This window comes from Amblyomma maculatum, chromosome 4 (genome assembly GCF_055883805.1).
Source record: "Amblyomma maculatum isolate TAMU_Amacu chromosome 4, ASM5588380v1, whole genome shotgun sequence".
NCBI classification, from domain to species: Eukaryota; Metazoa; Arthropoda; class Arachnida; order Ixodida; family Ixodidae; genus Amblyomma; species Amblyomma maculatum.
This window is the reverse complement of record NC_139347.1, coordinates 138283963-138301267: the sequence shown is the minus strand read 5'-3', so window position 1 is coordinate 138301267 and position 17305 is coordinate 138283963. Positions and strand designations below refer to the sequence as shown.

Sequence of the window (17305 nt, the reverse complement as noted above, 5' to 3'; positions counted from 1 at the left end):
ACTCGCTCATCCACTCCGTTGTATGTCATAGCCTTGTGTCAGTACAGTTTCACTGTACGACGCTGTATCTACGGAGAGACAAGCGCGTCGGTGGTTCAGTGGTAGAATACTCGCCTGCCACGCGGGTGGCCCGGGTTCGATTCCCGGCCGACGCAGTTTACTTTTTATTTGCTTTAAAGTGAACCACTGGAGCGTGCACATCATACTGATTAGTTTTATTTGACTCTTACAGCACTCGCTCATCCACTCCGTTGTATGTCATAGCCTTGTGTCAGTACAGTTTCACTGTACGACGCTGTATCTACGGAGAGACAAGCGCGTCGGTGGTTCAGTGGTAGAATACTGGCCTGCCACGCGGGTGGCCCGGATTCGATTCCCGGCCGACGCAGTTGACTTTTTATTTGCTTCAAAGTGAACCACTGGAGCGTGCACATCATACTGATTAGTTTTATTTGACTCTTACAGCACTCGCTCATCCACTCCGTTGTATGTCATAGCCTTGTGTAAGTACAGTTTCACTGTACGACGCTGTATCTACGGAGAGACAAGCGCGTCGGTGGTTCAGTTGTACAATACTCGCCTGCCACGAGGGTGAACCGGATTCGATTCCCGGCCGACGCAGTTGACTTTTTATTTGCTTCAAAGTGAACCACTGGAGCGTGCACATCATACTGATTAGTTTTATTTGACTCTTACAGCACTCGCTCATCCACTCCGTTGTATGTCATAGCCTTGTGTCAGTACAGTTTCACTGTACGACGCTGTATCTACGGAGAGACAAGCGCGTCGGTGGTTCAGTTGTAGAATACTCGCCTGCCACGCGGGTGGCCCGGATTCGATTCCCGGCCGACGCAGTTGACTTTTTATTTGCTTCAAAGTGAACCACTGAAGCGTGCACATCATACTGATTAGTTTTATTTGACTCTTACAGCACTCGCTCATCCACTCCGTTGTATGTCATAGCCTTGTGTCAGTACAGTTTCACTGTACGACGCTGTATCTACGGAGAGACAGGCGCGTCGGTGGTTCAGTGGTAGAATACTCGCCTGCCACGCGGGTGGCCCGGATTCGATTCCCGGCCGACGCAGTTGACTTTTTATTTGCTTCAAAGTGAACCACTGGAGCGTGCACATCATACTGATTAGTTTTATTTGACTCTTACAGCACTCGCTCATCCACTGCGTTGTCTGTCATAGCCTTGTGTCAGTACAGTTTCACTGTACGACGCTGTATCTACGGAGAGACAAGCGCGTCGGTGGTTCAGTGGTAGAATACTCGCCTGCCACGCGGTTGGCCCGGATTCGATTCCCGGCCGACGCAGTTGACTTTTTATTTGCTTCAAAGTGAACCACTGGAGCGTGCACATCATACTGATTAGTTTTATTTGACTCTTACAGCACTCGCTCATCCACTCCGTTGTATGTCATAGCCTTGTGTCAGTACAGTTTCACTGTACGACGCTGTATCTACGGAGAGACAAGCGCGTCGGTGGTTCAGTGGTAGAATACTCGCCTGCCACGCGGGTGGCCCGGGTTCGATTCCCGGCCGACGCAGTTGACTTTTTATTTGCTTCAAAGTGAACCACTGGAGCGTGCACATCATACTGATTAGTTTTATTTGACTCTTACAGCACTCGCTCATCCGCTCCGTTGTATGTCATAGCCTTGTGTCAGTACAGTTTCACTGTACGACGCTGTATCTACGGAGAGACAAGCGCGTCGGTGGTTCAGTTGTAGAATACTCGCCTGCCACGCGGGTGGCCCGGATTCGATTCCCGGCCGACGCAATTGACTTTTTATTTGCTTCAAAGTGAACCACTGGAGCGTGCACATCATACTGATTAGTTTTATTTGACTCTTACAGCACTCGCTCATCCACTCCGTTGTATGTCATAGCCTTGTGTCAGTACAGTTTCACTGTACGACGCTGTATCTACGGAGAGACAAGCGCGTCGGTGGTTCAGTGGTAGAATACTCGCCTGCCACGCGGGTGGCCCGGATTCGATTCCCGGCCGACGCAGATGACTTTTTATTTGCTTCAAAGTGAACCACTGGAGCGTGCACATCATACTGATTAGTTTTATTTGACTCTTACAGCACTCGCTCATCCACTCCGTTGTATGTCATAGCCTTGTGTCAGTACAGTTTCACTGTACGACGCTGTGTCTACGGAGAGACAAGCGCGTCGGTGGTTCAGTGGTAGAATACTCGCCTGCCACGCGGGTGGCCCGGGTTCGATTCCCGGCCGAAGCAGTTGACTTTTTATTTGCTTCAAAGTGAACCACTGGAGCGTGCACATTATACTGATTAGTTTTATTTGACTCTTACAGCACTCGCTCATCCACTCCGTTCTCTGTCATAGCCTTGTGTCAGTACAGTTTCACTGTACGACGCTGTATCTACGGAGAGACAAGCGCGTCGGTGGTTCAGTTGTAGAATACTCGCCTGCCACGCGGGTGGCCCGGATTCGATTCCCGGCCGACGCAGTTTACTTTTTATTTGCTTTAAAGTGAACCACTGGAGCGTGCACATCATACTGATTAGTTTTATTTGACTCTTACAGCACTCGCTCATCCACTCCGTTGTATGTCATAGCCTTGTGTCAGTACAGTTTCACTGTACGACGCTGTATCTACGGAGAGACAAGCGCGTCGGTGGTTCAGTGGTAGAATACTGGCCTGCCACGCGGGTGGCCCGGATTCGATTCCCGGCCGACGCAGTTGACTTTTTATTTGCTTCAAAGTGAACCACTGGAGCGTGCACATCATACTGATTAGTTTTATTTGACTCTTACAGCACTCGCTCATCCACTCCGTTGTATGTCATAGCCTTGTGTAAGTACAGTTTCACTGTACGACGCTGTATCTACGGAGAGACAAGCGCGTCGGTGGTTCAGTTGTACAATACTCGCCTGCCACGAGGGTGAACCGGATTCGATTCCCGGCCGACGCAGTTGACTTTTTATTTGCTTCAAAGTGAACCACTGGAGCGTGCACATCATACTGATTAGTTTTATTTGACTCTTACAGCACTCGCTCATCCACTCCGTTGTATGTCATAGCCTTGTGTCAGTACAGTTTCACTGTACGACGCTGTATCTACGGAGAGACAAGCGCGTCGGTGGTTCAGTTGTAGAATACTCGCCTGCCACGCGGGTGGCCCGGATTCGATTCCCGGCCGACGCAGTTGACTTTTTATTTGCTTCAAAGTGAACCACTGAAGCGTGCACATCATACTGATTAGTTTTATTTGACTCTTACAGCACTCGCTCATCCACTCCGTTGTCTGTCATAGCCTTGTGTCAGTACAGTTTTACTGTACGACGCTGTATCTACGGAGAGACAAGCACGTCGGTGGTTCAGTGGTAGAATACTCGCCTGCCACGCGGGTGGCCCGGATTCGATTCCTGGCCGACGCAATTGACTTTTTATTTGCTTCAAAGTGAACCACTGGAGCGTGCACATCATACTGATTAGTTTTATTTGACTCTTACAGCACTCGCTCATACACTCCGTTGTATGTCATAGCCTTGTGTCAGTACAGTTTCACTGTACGACGCTGTATCTACGGAGAGACAAGCGCGTCGGTGGTTCAGTGGTAGAATACTCGCCTGCCACGCGGGTGGCCCGGGTTCGATTCCCGGCCGACGCAGTTGACTTTTTATTTGCTTCAAAGTGAACCACTGGAGCGTGCACATCATACTGATTAGTTTTATTTGACTCTTACAGCACTCGCTCATCCGCTCCGTTGTATGTCATAGCCTTGTGTCAGTACAGTTTCACTGTACGACGCTGTATCTACGGAGAGACAAGCGCGTCGGTGGTTCAGTTGTAGAATACTCGCCTGCCACGCGGGTGGCCCGGATTCGATTCCCGGCCGACGCAATTGACTTTTTATTTGCTTCAAAGTGAACCACTGGAGCGTGCACATCATACTGATTAGTTTTATTTGACTCTTACAGCACTCGCTCATCCACTCCGTTGTATGTCATAGCCTTGTGTCAGTACAGTTTCACTGTACGACGCTGTATCTACGGAGAGACAAGCGCGTCGGTGGTTCAGTGGTAGAATACTCGCCTGCCACGCGGGTGGCCCGGATTCGATTCCCGGCCGACGCAGTTGACTTTTTATTTGCTTCAAAGTGAACCACTGGAGCGTGCACATCATACTGATTAGTTTTATTTGACTCTTACAGCACTCGCTCATCCACTCCGTTGTCTGTCATAGCCTTGTGTCAGTACAGTTTCACTGTACTACGCTGTATCTACGGAGAGACAAGCGCGTCGGTGGTTCAGAGGTAGAATACTCGCCTGCCACGCGGGTGGCCCGGATTCGATTCCCGGCCGACGCAGTTGACTTTTTATTTGCTTCAAAGTGAACCACTGGAGCGTGCACATCATACTGATCAGTTTTATTTGACTCTTACAGCACTCGCTCATCCACTCCGTTGTATGTCATAGCCTTGTGTCAGTACAGTTTCACTGTACGACGCTGTATCTACGGAGAGACAAGCGCGTCGGTGGTTCAGTGGTAGAATACTGCCTGCCACGCGGGTGGCCCGGGTTCGATTCCCGGCCGACGCAGTTGACTTTTTATTTGCTTCAAAGTGAACCACTGGAGCGTGCGCACCATACTGATTAGTTTTATTTGACTCTTACAGCACTCGCTCATCCACTCCGTTGTATGTCATAGCCTTGTGTCAGTACAGTTTCACTGTACGACGCTGTATCTACGGAGAGACAAGCGCGTCGGTGGTTCAGTTGTAGAATACTCGCCTGCCACGCGGGTGGCCCGGATTCGATTCCCGGCCGACGCAGTTGAGTTTTTATTTGCTTCAAAGTGAACCACTGGAGCGTGCACATCATACTGATTAGTTTTATTTGACTCTTACAGCACTCGCTCATCCACTCCGTTGTATGTCATAGCCTTGTGTCAGTACAGTTTCACTGTACGACGCTGTATCTACGGAGAGACAAGCGCGTCGGTGGTTCAGTGGTAGAATACTCGCCTGCCACGCGGGTGGCCCGGGTTCGATTCCCGGCCGAAGCAGTTGACTTTTTATTTGCTTCAAAGTGAACCACTGGAGCGTGCACATTATACTGATTAGTTTTATTTGACTCTTACAGCACTCGCTCATCCACTCCGTTCTCTGTCATAGCCTTGTGTCAGTACAGTTTCACTGTACGACGCTGTATCTACGGAGAGACAAGCGCGTCGGTGGTTCAGTTGTAGAATACTCGCCTGCCACGCGGGTGGCCCGGATTCGATTCCCGGCCGACGCAGTTTACTTTTTATTTGCTTCAAAGTGAACCACTGGAGCGTGCACATCATACTGATTAGTTTTATTTGACTCTTACAGCACTCGCTCATCCACTCCGTTGTATGTCATAGCCTTGTGTCAGTACAGTTTCACTGTACGACGCTGTATCTACGGAGAGACAAGCGCGTCGGTGGTTCAGTGGTAGAATACTGGCCTGCCACGCGGGTGGCCCGGATTCGATTCCCGGCCGACGCAGTTCACTTTTTATTTGCTTCAAAGTGAACCACTGGAGCGTGCACATCATACTGATTAGTTTTATTTGACTCTTACAGCACTCGCTCATCCACTCCGGTGTATGTCATAGCCTTGTGTAAGTACAGTTTCACTGTACGACGCTGTATCTACGGAGAGACAAGCGCGTCGGTGGTTCAGTTGTACAATACTCGCCTGCCACGAGGGTGAACCGGATTCGATTCCCGGCCGACGCAGTTGACTTTTTATTTGCTTCAAAGTGAACCACTGGAGCGTGCACATCATACTGATTAGTTTTATTTGACTCTTACAGCACTCGCTCATCCACTCCGTTGTATGTCATAGCCTTGTGTCAGTACAGTTTCACTGTACGACGCTGTATCTACGGAGAGACAAGCGCGTCGGTGGTTCAGTTGTAGAATACTCGCCTGCCACGCGGGTGGCCCGGATTCGATTCCCGGCCGACGCAGTTGACTTTTTATTTGCTTCAAAGTGAACCACTGGAGCGTGCACATCATACTGATTAGTTTTATTTGACTCTTACAGCACTCGCTCATCCACTCCGTTGTATGTCATAGCCTTGTGTCAGTACAGTTTCACTGTACGACGCTGTATCTACGGAGAGACAAGCGCGTCGGTGGTTCAGTGGTAGAATACTCGCCTGCCACGCGGGTGGCCCGGGTTCGATTCCCGGCCGAAGCAGTTGACTTTTTATTTGCTTCAAAGTGAACCACTGGAGCGTGCACATCATACTGATTAGTTTTATTTGACTCTTACAGCACTCGCTCATCCACTCCGTTGTATGTCATAGCCTTGTGTCAGTACAGTTTCACTGTACGACGCTGTATCTACGGAGAGACAGGCGCGTCGGTGGTTCAGTGGCAGAATACTCGCTTGCCGCGCGGGTGGCCCGGATTCGATTCCCGGCCGACGCAGTTGACTTTTTATTTGCTTCAAAGTGAACCACTGGAGCGTGCACATCATACTGATTAGTTTTATTTGACTCTTACAGCACTCGCTCATCCACTCCGTTGTATGTCATAGCCTTGTGTCAGTACAGTTTCACTGTACGACGCTGTATCTACGGAGAGACAAGCGCGTCGGTGGTTCAGTGGTAGAATACTCGCCTGCCACGCGGGTGGCCCGGATTCGATTCCCGGCCGACGCAGTTGACTTTTTATTTGATTCAAAGTGAACCACTGGAGCGTGCACATCATACTGATTAGTTTTATTTGACTCTTACAGCACTCGCTCATCCACTCCGTTGTCTGTCATAGCCTTGTGTCAGTACAGTTTCACTGTACGACGCTGTATCTACGGAGAGACAAGCGCGTCGGTGGTTCAGTGGTAGAATACTCGCCTGCCACGCGGGTGGCCCGGATTCGATTCCCGGCCGACGCAGTTGACTTTTTATTTGCTTCAAAGTGAACCACTGGAGCGTGCACATCATACTGATTAGTTTTATTTGACTCTTACAGCACTCGCTCATCCACTCCGTTGTATGTCATAGCCTTGTGTCAGTACAGTTTCACTGTACGACGCTGTATCTACGGAGAGACAAGCGCGTCGGTGGTTCAGCGGTAGAATACTCGCCTGCCACGCGGGTGGCCCGGGTTCGATTCCCGGCCGACGCAGTTGACTTTTTATTTGCTTCAAAGTGAACCACTGGAGCGTGCACATCATACTGATTAGTTTTTTTTGACTCTTACAGCACTCGCTCATCCACTCCGTTGTATGTCATAGCCTTGTGTCAGTACAGTTTCACTGTACGACGCTGTATCTACGGAGAGACAAGCGCGTCGGTGGTTCAGTTGTAGAATACTCGCCTGCCACGCGGGTGGCCCGGATTCGATTCCCGGCCGACGCAGTTGACTTTTTATTTGCTTCAAAGTGAACCACTGGAGCGTGCACATCATACTGATTAGTTTTATTTGACTCTTACAGCACTCGCTCATCCACTCCGTTGTATGTCATAGCCTTGTGTCAGTACAGTTTCCCTGTACGACGCTGTATCTACGGAGAGACAAGCGCGTCGGTGGTTCAGTGGTAGAATACTCGCCTGCCACGCGGGTGGCCCGGGTTCGATTCCCGGCCGACGCAGTTGACTTTTTATTTGCTTCAAAGTGAACCACTGGAGCGTGCACATTATACTGATTAGTTTTATTTGACTCTTACAGCACTCGCTCATCCACTCCGTTCTCTGTCATAGCCTTGTGTCAGTACAGTTTCACTGTACGACGCTGTGTCTACGGAGAGACAAGCGCGTCGGTGGTTCAGTGGTAGAATACTCGCCTGCCACGCGGGTGGCCCGGGTTCGATTCCCGGCCGAAGCAGTTGACTTTTTATTTGCTTCAAAGTGAACCACTGGAGCGTGCACATTATACTGATTAGTTTTATTTGACTCTTACAGCACTCGCTCATCCACTCCGTTCTCTGTCATAGCCTTGTGTCAGTACAGTTTCACTGTACGACGCTGTATCTACGGAGAGACAAGCGCGTCGGTGGTTCAGTTGTAGAATACTCGCCTGCCACGCGGGTGGCCCGGATTCGATTCCCGGCCGACGCAGTTTACTTTTTATTTGCTTCAAAGTGAACCACTGGAGCGTGCACATCATACTGATTAGTTTTATTTGACTCTTACAGCACTCGCTCATCCACTCCGTTGTATGTCATAGCCTTGTGTCAGTACAGTTTCACTGTACGACGCTGTATCTACGGAGAGACAAGCGCGTCGGTGGTTCAGTGGTAGAATACTGGCCTGCCACGCGGGTGGCCCGGATTCGATTCCCGGCCGACGCAGTTGACTTTTTATTTGCTTCAAAGTGAACCACTGGAGCGTGCACATCATACTGATTAGTTTTATTTGACTCTTACAGCACTCGCTCATCCACTCCGTTGTATGTCATAGCCTTGTGTAAGTACAGTTTCACTGTACGACGCTGTATCTACGGAGAGACAAGCGCGTCGGTGGTTCAGTTGTACAATACTCGCCTGCCACGAGGGTGAACCGGATTCGATTCCCGGCCGACGCAGTTGACTTTTTATTTGCTTCAAAGTGAACCACTGGAGCGTGCACATCATACTGATTAGTTTTATTTGACTCTTACAGCACTCGCTCATCCACTCCGTTGTATGTCATAGCCTTGTGTCAGTACAGTTTCACTGTACGACGCTGTATCTACGGAGAGACAGGCGCGTCGGTGGTTCAGTGGCAGAATACTCGCCTGCAACGCGGGTGGCCCGGATTCGATTCCCGGCCGAAGCAGTTGACTTTTTATTTGCTTCAAAGTGAACCACTGGAGCGTGCACATCATACTGATTAGTTTTATTTGACTCTTACAGCACTCGCTCATCCACTCCGTTGTATGTCATAGCCTCGTGTCAGTACAGTTTCACTGTACGACGCTGTATCTACGGAGAGACAAGCGCGTCGGTGGTTCAGTGGTAGAATACTCGCCTGCCACGCGGGTGGCCCGGATTCGATTCCCGGCCGACGCAGTTGACTTTTTATTTGCTTCAAAGTGAACCACTGGAGCGTGCACATCATACTGATTAGTTTTATTTGACTCTTACAGCACTCGCTCATCCGCTCCGTTGTCTGTCATAGCCTTGTGTCAGTACAGTTTCACTGTACTACGCTGTATCTACGGAGAGACAAGCGCGTCGGTGGTTCAGTGGTAGAATACTCGCCTGCCACGCGGGTGGCCCGGATTCGATTCCCGGCCGACGCAGTTGACTTTTTATTTGCTTCAAAGTGAACCACAGGGAGCGTGCACATCATACTGATTAGTTTTATTTGACTCTTACAGCACTCGCTCATCCACTCCGTTGTATGTCATAGCCTTGTGTCAGTACAGTTTCACTGTACGACGCTGTATCTACGGAGAGACAAGCGCGTCGGTGGTTCAGTGGTAGAATACTCGCCTGCCACGCGGGTGGCCCGGGTTCGATTCCCGGCCGACGCAGTTGACTTTTTATTTGCTTCAAAGTGAACCACTGGAGCGTGCGCATCATACTGATTAGTTTTATTTGACTCTTACAGCACTCGCTCATCCACTCCGTTGTATGTCATAGCCTTGTGTCAGTACAGTTTCACTGTACGACGCTGTATCTACGGAGAGACAAGCGCGTCGGTGTTTCAGTTGTAGAATACTCGCCTGCCACGCGGGTGGCCCGGATTCGATTCCCGGCCGACGCAGTTGACTTTTTATCTGCTTCAAAGTGAACCACTGGAGCGTGCACATCATACTGATTAGTTTTATTTGACTCTTACAGCACTCGCTCATCCACTCCGTTGTATGTCATAGCCTTGTGTCAGTACAGTTTCACTGTACGACGCTGTATCTACGGAGAGACAAGCGCGTCGGTGGTTCAGTGGTAGAATACTGGCCTGCCACGCGGGTGGCCCGGATTCGATTCCCGGCCGACGCAGTTGACTTTTTATTTGCTTCAAAGTGAACCACTGGAGCGTGCACATCATACTGATTAGTTTTATTTGACTCTTACAGCACTCGCTCATCCACTGCGTTGTCTGTCATAGCCTTGTGTCAGTACAGTTTCACTGTACGACGCTGTATCTACGGAGAGACAAGCGCGTCGGTGGTTCAGTGGTAGAATACTCGCCTGCCACGCGGGTGGCCCGGATTCGATTCCCGGCCGACGCAGTTGACTTTTTATTTGCTTCAAAGTGAACCACTGCAGCGTGCACATCATACTGATTAGTTTTATTTGACTCTTACAGCACTCGCTCATCCACTCCGTTGTCTGTCATAGCCTTGTGTCAGTACAGTTTTACTGTACGACGCTGTATCTACGGAGAGACAAGCACGTCGGTGGTTCAGTGGTAGAATACTCGCCTGCCACGCGGGTGGCCCGGATTCGATTCCTGGCCGACGCAATTGACTTTTTATTTGCTTCAAAGTGAACCACTGGAGCGTGCACATCATACTGATTAGTTTTATTTGACTCTTACAGCACTCGCTCATACACTCCGTTGTATGTCATAGCCTTGTGTCAGTACAGTTTCACTGTACGACGCTGTATCTACGGAGAGACAAGCGCGTCGGTGGTTCAGTGGTAGAATACTCGCCTGCCACGCGGGTGGCCCGGGTTCGATTCCCGGCCGACGCAGTTGACTTTTTATTTGCTTCAAAGTGAACCACTGGAGCGTGCACATCATACTGATTAGTTTTATTTGACTCTTACAGCACTCGCTCATCCGCTCCGTTGTATGTCATAGCCTTGTGTCAGTACAGTTTCACTGTACGACGCTGTATCTACGGAGAGACAAGCGCGTCGGTGGTTCAGTTGTAGAATACTCGCCTGCCACGCGGGTGGCCCGGATTCGATTCCCGGCCGACGCAATTGACTTTTTATTTGCTTCAAAGTGAACCACTGGAGCGTGCACATCATACTGATTAGTTTTATTTGACTCTTACAGCACTCGCTCATCCACTCCGTTGTATGTCATAGCCTTGTGTCAGTACAGTTTCACTGTACGACGCTGTATCTACGGAGAGACAAGCGCGTCGGTGGTTCAGTGGTAGAATACTCGCCTGCCACGCGGGTGGCCCGGATTCGATTCCCGGCCGACGCAGTTGACTTTTTATTTGCTTCAAAGTGAACCACTGGAGCGTGCACATCATACTGATTAGTTTTATTTGACTCTTACAGCACTCGCTCATCCACTCCGTTGTCTGTCATAGCCTTGTGTCAGTACAGTTTCACTGTACTACGCTGTATCTACGGAGAGACAAGCGCGTCGGTGGTTCAGAGGTAGAATACTCGCCTGCCACGCGGGTGGCCCGGATTCGATTCCCGGCCGACGCAGTTGACTTTTTATTTGCTTCAAAGTGAACCACTGGAGCGTGCACATCATACTGATCAGTTTTATTTGACTCTTACAGCACTCGCTCATCCACTCCGTTGTATGTCATAGCCTTGTGTCAGTACAGTTTCACTGTACGACGCTGTATCTACGGAGAGACAAGCGCGTCGGTGGTTCAGTGGTAGAATACTGCCTGCCACGCGGGTGGCCCGGGTTCGATTCCCGGCCGACGCAGTTGACTTTTTATTTGCTTCAAAGTGAACCACTGGAGTGTGCGCACCATACTGATTAGTTTTATTTGACTCTTACAGCACTCGCTCATCCACTCCGTTGTATGTCATAGCCTTGTGTCAGTACAGTTTCACTGTACGACGCTGTATCTACGGAGAGACAAGCGCGTCGGTGGTTCAGTTGTAGAATACTCGCCTGCCACGCGGGTGGCCCGGATTCGATTCCCGGCCGACGCAGTTGAGTTTTTATTTGCTTCAAAGTGAACCACTGGAGCGTGCACATCATACTGATTAGTTTTATTTGACTCTTACAGCACTCGCTCATCCACTCCGTTGTATGTCATAGCCTTGTGTCAGTACAGTTTCACTGTACGACGCTGTATCTACGGAGAGACAAGCGCGTCGGTGGTTCAGTGGTAGAATACTCGCCTGCCACGCGGGTGGCCCGGGTTCGATTCCCGGCCGAAGCAGTTGACTTTTTATTTGCTTCAAAGTGAACCACTGGAGCGTGCACATTATACTGATTAGTTTTATTTGACTCTTACAGCACTCGCTCATCCACTCCGTTCTCTGTCATAGCCTTGTGTCAGTACAGTTTCACTGTACGACGCTGTATCTACGGAGAGACAAGCGCGTCGGTGGTTCAGTTGTAGAATACTCGCCTGCCACGCGGGTGGCCCGGATTCGATTCCCGGCCGACGCAGTTTACTTTTTATTTGCTTCAAAGTGAACCACTGGAGCGTGCACATCATACTGATTAGTTTTATTTGACTCTTACAGCACTCGCTCATCCACTCCGTTGTATGTCATAGCCTTGTGTCAGTACAGTTTCACTGTACGACGCTGTATCTACGGAGAGACAAGCGCGTCGGTGGTTCAGTGGTAGAATACTGGCCTGCCACGCGGGTGGCCCGGATTCGATTCCCGGCCGACGCAGTTGACTTTTTATTTGCTTCAAAGTGAACCACTGGAGCGTGCACATCATACTGATTAGTTTTATTTGACTCTTACAGCACTCGCTCATCCACTCCGGTGTATGTCATAGCCTTGTGTAAGTACAGTTTCACTGTACGACGCTGTATCTACGGAGAGACAAGCGCGTCGGTGGTTCAGTTGTACAATACTCGCCTGCCACGAGGGTGAACCGGATTCGATTCCCGGCCGACGCAGTTGACTTTTTATTTGCTTCAAAGTGAACCACTGGAGCGTGCACATCATACTGATTAGTTTTATTTGACTCTTACAGCACTCGCTCATCCACTCCGTTGTATGTCATAGCCTTGTGTCAGTACAGTTTCACTGTACGACGCTGTATCTACGGAGAGACAAGCGCGTCGGTGGTTCAGTTGTAGAATACTCGCCTGCCACGCGGGTGGCCCGGATTCGATTCCCGGCCGACGCAGTTGACTTTTTATTTGCTTCAAAGTGAACCACTGGAGCGTGCACATCATACTGATTAGTTTTATTTGACTCTTACAGCACTCGCTCATCCACTCCGTTGTATGTCATAGCCTTGTGTCAGTACAGTTTCACTGTACGACGCTGTATCTACGGAGAGACAAGCGCGTCGGTGGTTCAGTGGTAGAATACTCGCCTGCCACGCGGGTGGCCCGGGTTCGATTCCCGGCCGAAGCAGTTGACTTTTTATTTGCTTCAAAGTGAACCACTGGAGCGTGCACATCATACTGATTAGTTTTATTTGACTCTTACAGCACTCGCTCATCCACTCCGTTGTATGTCATAGCCTTGTGTCAGTACAGTTTCACTGTACGACGCTGTATCTACGGAGAGACAGGCGCGTCGGTGGTTCAGTGGCAGAATACTCGCTTGCCGCGCGGGTGGCCCGGATTCGATTCCCGGCCGACGCAGTTGACTTTTTATTTGCTTCAAAGTGAACCACTGGAGCGTGCACATCATACTGATTAGTTTTATTTGACTCTTACAGCACTCGCTCATCCACTCCGTTGTATGTCATAGCCTTGTGTCAGTACAGTTTCACTGTACGACGCTGTATCTACGGAGAGACAAGCGCGTCGGTGGTTCAGTGGTAGAATACTCGCCTGCCACGCGGGTGGCCCGGATTCGATTCCCGGCCGACGCAGTTGACTTTTTATTTGATTCAAAGTGAACCACTGGAGCGTGCACATCATACTGATTAGTTTTATTTGACTCTTACAGCACTCGCTCATCCACTCCGTTGTCTGTCATAGCCTTGTGTCAGTACAGTTTCACTGTACGACGCTGTATCTACGGAGAGACAAGCGCGTCGGTGGTTCAGTGGTAGAATACTCGCCTGCCACGCGGGTGGCCCGGATTCGATTCCCGGCCGACGCAGTTGACTTTTTATTTGCTTCAAAGTGAACCACTGGAGCGTGCACATCATACTGATTAGTTTTATTTGACTCTTACAGCACTCGCTCATCCACTCCGTTGTATGTCATAGCCTTGTGTCAGTACAGTTTCACTGTACGACGCTGTATCTACGGAGAGACAAGCGCGTCGGTGGTTCAGCGGTAGAATACTCGCCTGCCACGCGGGTGGCCCGGGTTCGATTCCCGGCCGACGCAGTTGACTTTTTATTTGCTTCAAAGTGAACCACTGGAGCGTGCACATCATACTGATTAGTTTTTTTTGACTCTTACAGCACTCGCTCATCCACTCCGTTGTATGTCATAGCCTTGTGTCAGTACAGTTTCACTGTACGACGCTGTATCTACGGAGAGACAAGCGCGTCGGTGGTTCAGTTGTAGAATACTCGCCTGCCACGCGGGTGGCCCGGATTCGATTCCCGGCCGACGCAGTTGACTTTTTATTTGCTTCAAAGTGAACCACTGGAGCGTGCACATCATACTGATTAGTTTTATTTGACTCTTACAGCACTCGCTCATCCACTCCGTTGTATGTCATAGCCTTGTGTCAGTACAGTTTCCCTGTACGACGCTGTATCTACGGAGAGACAAGCGCGTCGGTGGTTCAGTGGTAGAATACTCGCCTGCCACGCGGGTGGCCCGGGTTCGATTCCCGGCCGACGCAGTTGACTTTTTATTTGCTTCAAAGTGAACCACTGGAGCGTGCACATTATACTGATTAGTTTTATTTGACTCTTACAGCACTCGCTCATCCACTCCGTTCTCTGTCATAGCCTTGTGTCAGTACAGTTTCACTGTACGACGCTGTGTCTACGGAGAGACAAGCGCGTCGGTGGTTCAGTGGTAGAATACTCGCCTGCCACGCGGGTGGCCCGGGTTCGATTCCCGGCCGAAGCAGTTGACTTTTTATTTGCTTCAAAGTGAACCACTGGAGCGTGCACATTATACTGATTAGTTTTATTTGACTCTTACAGCACTCGCTCATCCACTCCGTTCTCTGTCATAGCCTTGTGTCAGTACAGTTTCACTGTACGACGCTGTATCTACGGAGAGACAAGCGCGTCGGTGGTTCAGTTGTAGAATACTCGCCTGCCACGCGGGTGGCCCGGATTCGATTCCCGGCCGACGCAGTTTACTTTTTATTTGCTTCAAAGTGAACCACTGGAGCGTGCACATCATACTGATTAGTTTTATTTGACTCTTACAGCACTCGCTCATCCACTCCGTTGTATGTCATAGCCTTGTGTCAGTACAGTTTCACTGTACGACGCTGTATCTACGGAGAGACAAGCGCGTCGGTGGTTCAGTGGTAGAATACTGGCCTGCCACGCGGGTGGCCCGGATTCGATTCCCGGCCGACGCAGTTGACTTTTTATTTGCTTCAAAGTGAACCACTGGAGCGTGCACATCATACTGATTAGTTTTATTTGACTCTTACAGCACTCGCTCATCCACTCCGTTGTATGTCATAGCCTTGTGTAAGTACAGTTTCACTGTACGACGCTGTATCTACGGAGAGACAAGCGCGTCGGTGGTTCAGTTGTACAATACTCGCCTGCCACGAGGGTGAACCGGATTCGATTCCCGGCCGACGCAGTTGACTTTTTATTTGCTTCAAAGTGAACCACTGGAGCGTGCACATCATACTGATTAGTTTTATTTGACTCTTACAGCACTCGCTCATCCACTCCGTTGTATGTCATAGCCTTGTGTCAGTACAGTTTCACTGTACGACGCTGTATCTACGGAGAGACAGGCGCGTCGGTGGTTCAGTGGCAGAATACTCGCCTGCAACGCGGGTGGCCCGGATTCGATTCCCGGCCGAAGCAGTTGACTTTTTATTTGCTTCAAAGTGAACCACTGGAGCGTGCACATCATACTGATTAGTTTTATTTGACTCTTACAGCACTCGCTCATCCACTCCGTTGTATGTCATAGCCTCGTGTCAGTACAGTTTCACTGTACGACGCTGTATCTACGGAGAGACAAGCGCGTCGGTGGTTCAGTGGTAGAATACTCGCCTGCCACGCGGGTGGCCCGGATTCGATTCCCGGCCGACGCAGTTGACTTTTTATTTGCTTCAAAGTGAACCACTGGAGCGTGCACATCATACTGATTAGTTTTATTTGACTCTTACAGCACTCGCTCATCCGCTCCGTTGTCTGTCATAGCCTTGTGTCAGTACAGTTTCACTGTACTACGCTGTATCTACGGAGAGACAAGCGCGTCGGTGGTTCAGTGGTAGAATACTCGCCTGCCACGCGGGTGGCCCGGATTCGATTCCCGGCCGACGCAGTTGACTTTTTATTTGCTTCAAAGTGAACCACAGGGAGCGTGCACATCATACTGATTAGTTTTATTTGACTCTTACAGCACTCGCTCATCCACTCCGTTGTATGTCATAGCCTTGTGTCAGTACAGTTTCACTGTACGACGCTGTATCTACGGAGAGACAAGCGCGTCGGTGGTTCAGTGGTAGAATACTCGCCTGCCACGCGGGTGGCCCGGGTTCGATTCCCGGCCGACGCAGTTGACTTTTTATTTGCTTCAAAGTGAACCACTGGAGCGTGCGCATCATACTGATTAGTTTTATTTGACTCTTACAGCACTCGCTCATCCACTCCGTTGTATGTCATAGCCTTGTGTCAGTACAGTTTCACTGTACGACGCTGTATCTACGGAGAGACAAGCGCGTCGGTGTTTCAGTTGTAGAATACTCGCCTGCCACGCGGGTGGCCCGGATTCGATTCCCGGCCGACGCAGTTGACTTTTTATCTGCTTCAAAGTGAACCACTGGAGCGTGCACATCATACTGATTAGTTTTATTTGACTCTTACAGCACTCGCTCATCCACTCCGCTGTATGTCATAGCCTTGTGTCAGTACAGTTTCACTGTACGACGCTGTATCTACGGAGAGACAAGCGCGTCGGTGGTTCAGTGGTAGAATACTGGCCTGCCACGCGGGTGGCCCGGATTCGATTCCCGGCCGACGCAGTTGACTTTTTATTTGCTTCAAAGTGAACCACTGGAGCGTGCACATCATACTGATTAGTTTTATTTGACTCTTACAGCACTCGCTCATCCACTCCGTTGTATGTCATAGCCTTGTGTAAGTACAGTTTCACTGTACGACGCTGTATCTACGGAGAGACAAGCGCGTCGGTGGTTCAGTTGTACAATACTCGCCTGCCACGAGGGTGAACCGGATTCGATTCCCGGCCGACGCAGTTGACTTTTTATTTGCTTCAAAGTGAACCACTGGAGCGTGCACATCATACTGATTAGTTTTATTTGACTCTTACAGCACTCGCTCATCCACTCCGTTGTATGTCATAGCCTTGTGTAAGTACAGTTTCACTGTACGACGC

At 50.0% G+C, this 17305-nt stretch overlaps 12 non-coding genes across 12 annotated transcripts; all 12 read left to right on the top strand.

Moving 5' to 3' along the window:
- The first annotated feature begins 84 nt into the window (after positions 1-84).
- On the top strand, positions 85-155 carry TRNAG-GCC (transfer RNA glycine (anticodon GCC)). The gene has a single exon. It is a non-coding gene; the product is annotated as a tRNA-Gly (tRNA).
- Positions 156-1482: 1327 nt separating this feature from the next.
- TRNAG-GCC (transfer RNA glycine (anticodon GCC)) lies at positions 1483-1553 on the top strand. Its single transcript has one exon. It is a non-coding gene; the product is annotated as a tRNA-Gly (tRNA).
- A 2026-nt stretch (positions 1554-3579) lies between these two features.
- Positions 3580-3650, top strand: TRNAG-GCC (transfer RNA glycine (anticodon GCC)). Its single transcript has one exon. It is a non-coding gene; the product is annotated as a tRNA-Gly (tRNA).
- Positions 3651-7073: 3423 nt separating this feature from the next.
- Positions 7074-7144, top strand: TRNAG-GCC (transfer RNA glycine (anticodon GCC)). Its single transcript has one exon. It is a non-coding gene; the product is annotated as a tRNA-Gly (tRNA).
- Positions 7145-7539: 395 nt separating this feature from the next.
- Positions 7540-7610, top strand: TRNAG-GCC (transfer RNA glycine (anticodon GCC)). The gene has a single exon. It is a non-coding gene; the product is annotated as a tRNA-Gly (tRNA).
- Positions 7611-8704: 1094 nt separating this feature from the next.
- On the top strand, positions 8705-8775 carry TRNAC-GCA (transfer RNA cysteine (anticodon GCA)). Its single transcript has one exon. It is a non-coding gene; the product is annotated as a tRNA-Cys (tRNA).
- A 629-nt stretch (positions 8776-9404) lies between these two features.
- TRNAG-GCC (transfer RNA glycine (anticodon GCC)) lies at positions 9405-9475 on the top strand. Its single transcript has one exon. It is a non-coding gene; the product is annotated as a tRNA-Gly (tRNA).
- Positions 9476-10569: 1094 nt separating this feature from the next.
- On the top strand, positions 10570-10640 carry TRNAG-GCC (transfer RNA glycine (anticodon GCC)). Its single transcript has one exon. It is a non-coding gene; the product is annotated as a tRNA-Gly (tRNA).
- A 3423-nt stretch (positions 10641-14063) lies between these two features.
- On the top strand, positions 14064-14134 carry TRNAG-GCC (transfer RNA glycine (anticodon GCC)). Its single transcript has one exon. It is a non-coding gene; the product is annotated as a tRNA-Gly (tRNA).
- A 395-nt stretch (positions 14135-14529) lies between these two features.
- Positions 14530-14600, top strand: TRNAG-GCC (transfer RNA glycine (anticodon GCC)). The gene has a single exon. It is a non-coding gene; the product is annotated as a tRNA-Gly (tRNA).
- Positions 14601-15694: 1094 nt separating this feature from the next.
- On the top strand, positions 15695-15765 carry TRNAC-GCA (transfer RNA cysteine (anticodon GCA)). The gene has a single exon. It is a non-coding gene; the product is annotated as a tRNA-Cys (tRNA).
- Positions 15766-16394: 629 nt separating this feature from the next.
- Positions 16395-16465, top strand: TRNAG-GCC (transfer RNA glycine (anticodon GCC)). Its single transcript has one exon. It is a non-coding gene; the product is annotated as a tRNA-Gly (tRNA).
- Positions 16466-17305: the final 840 nt, after the last annotated feature.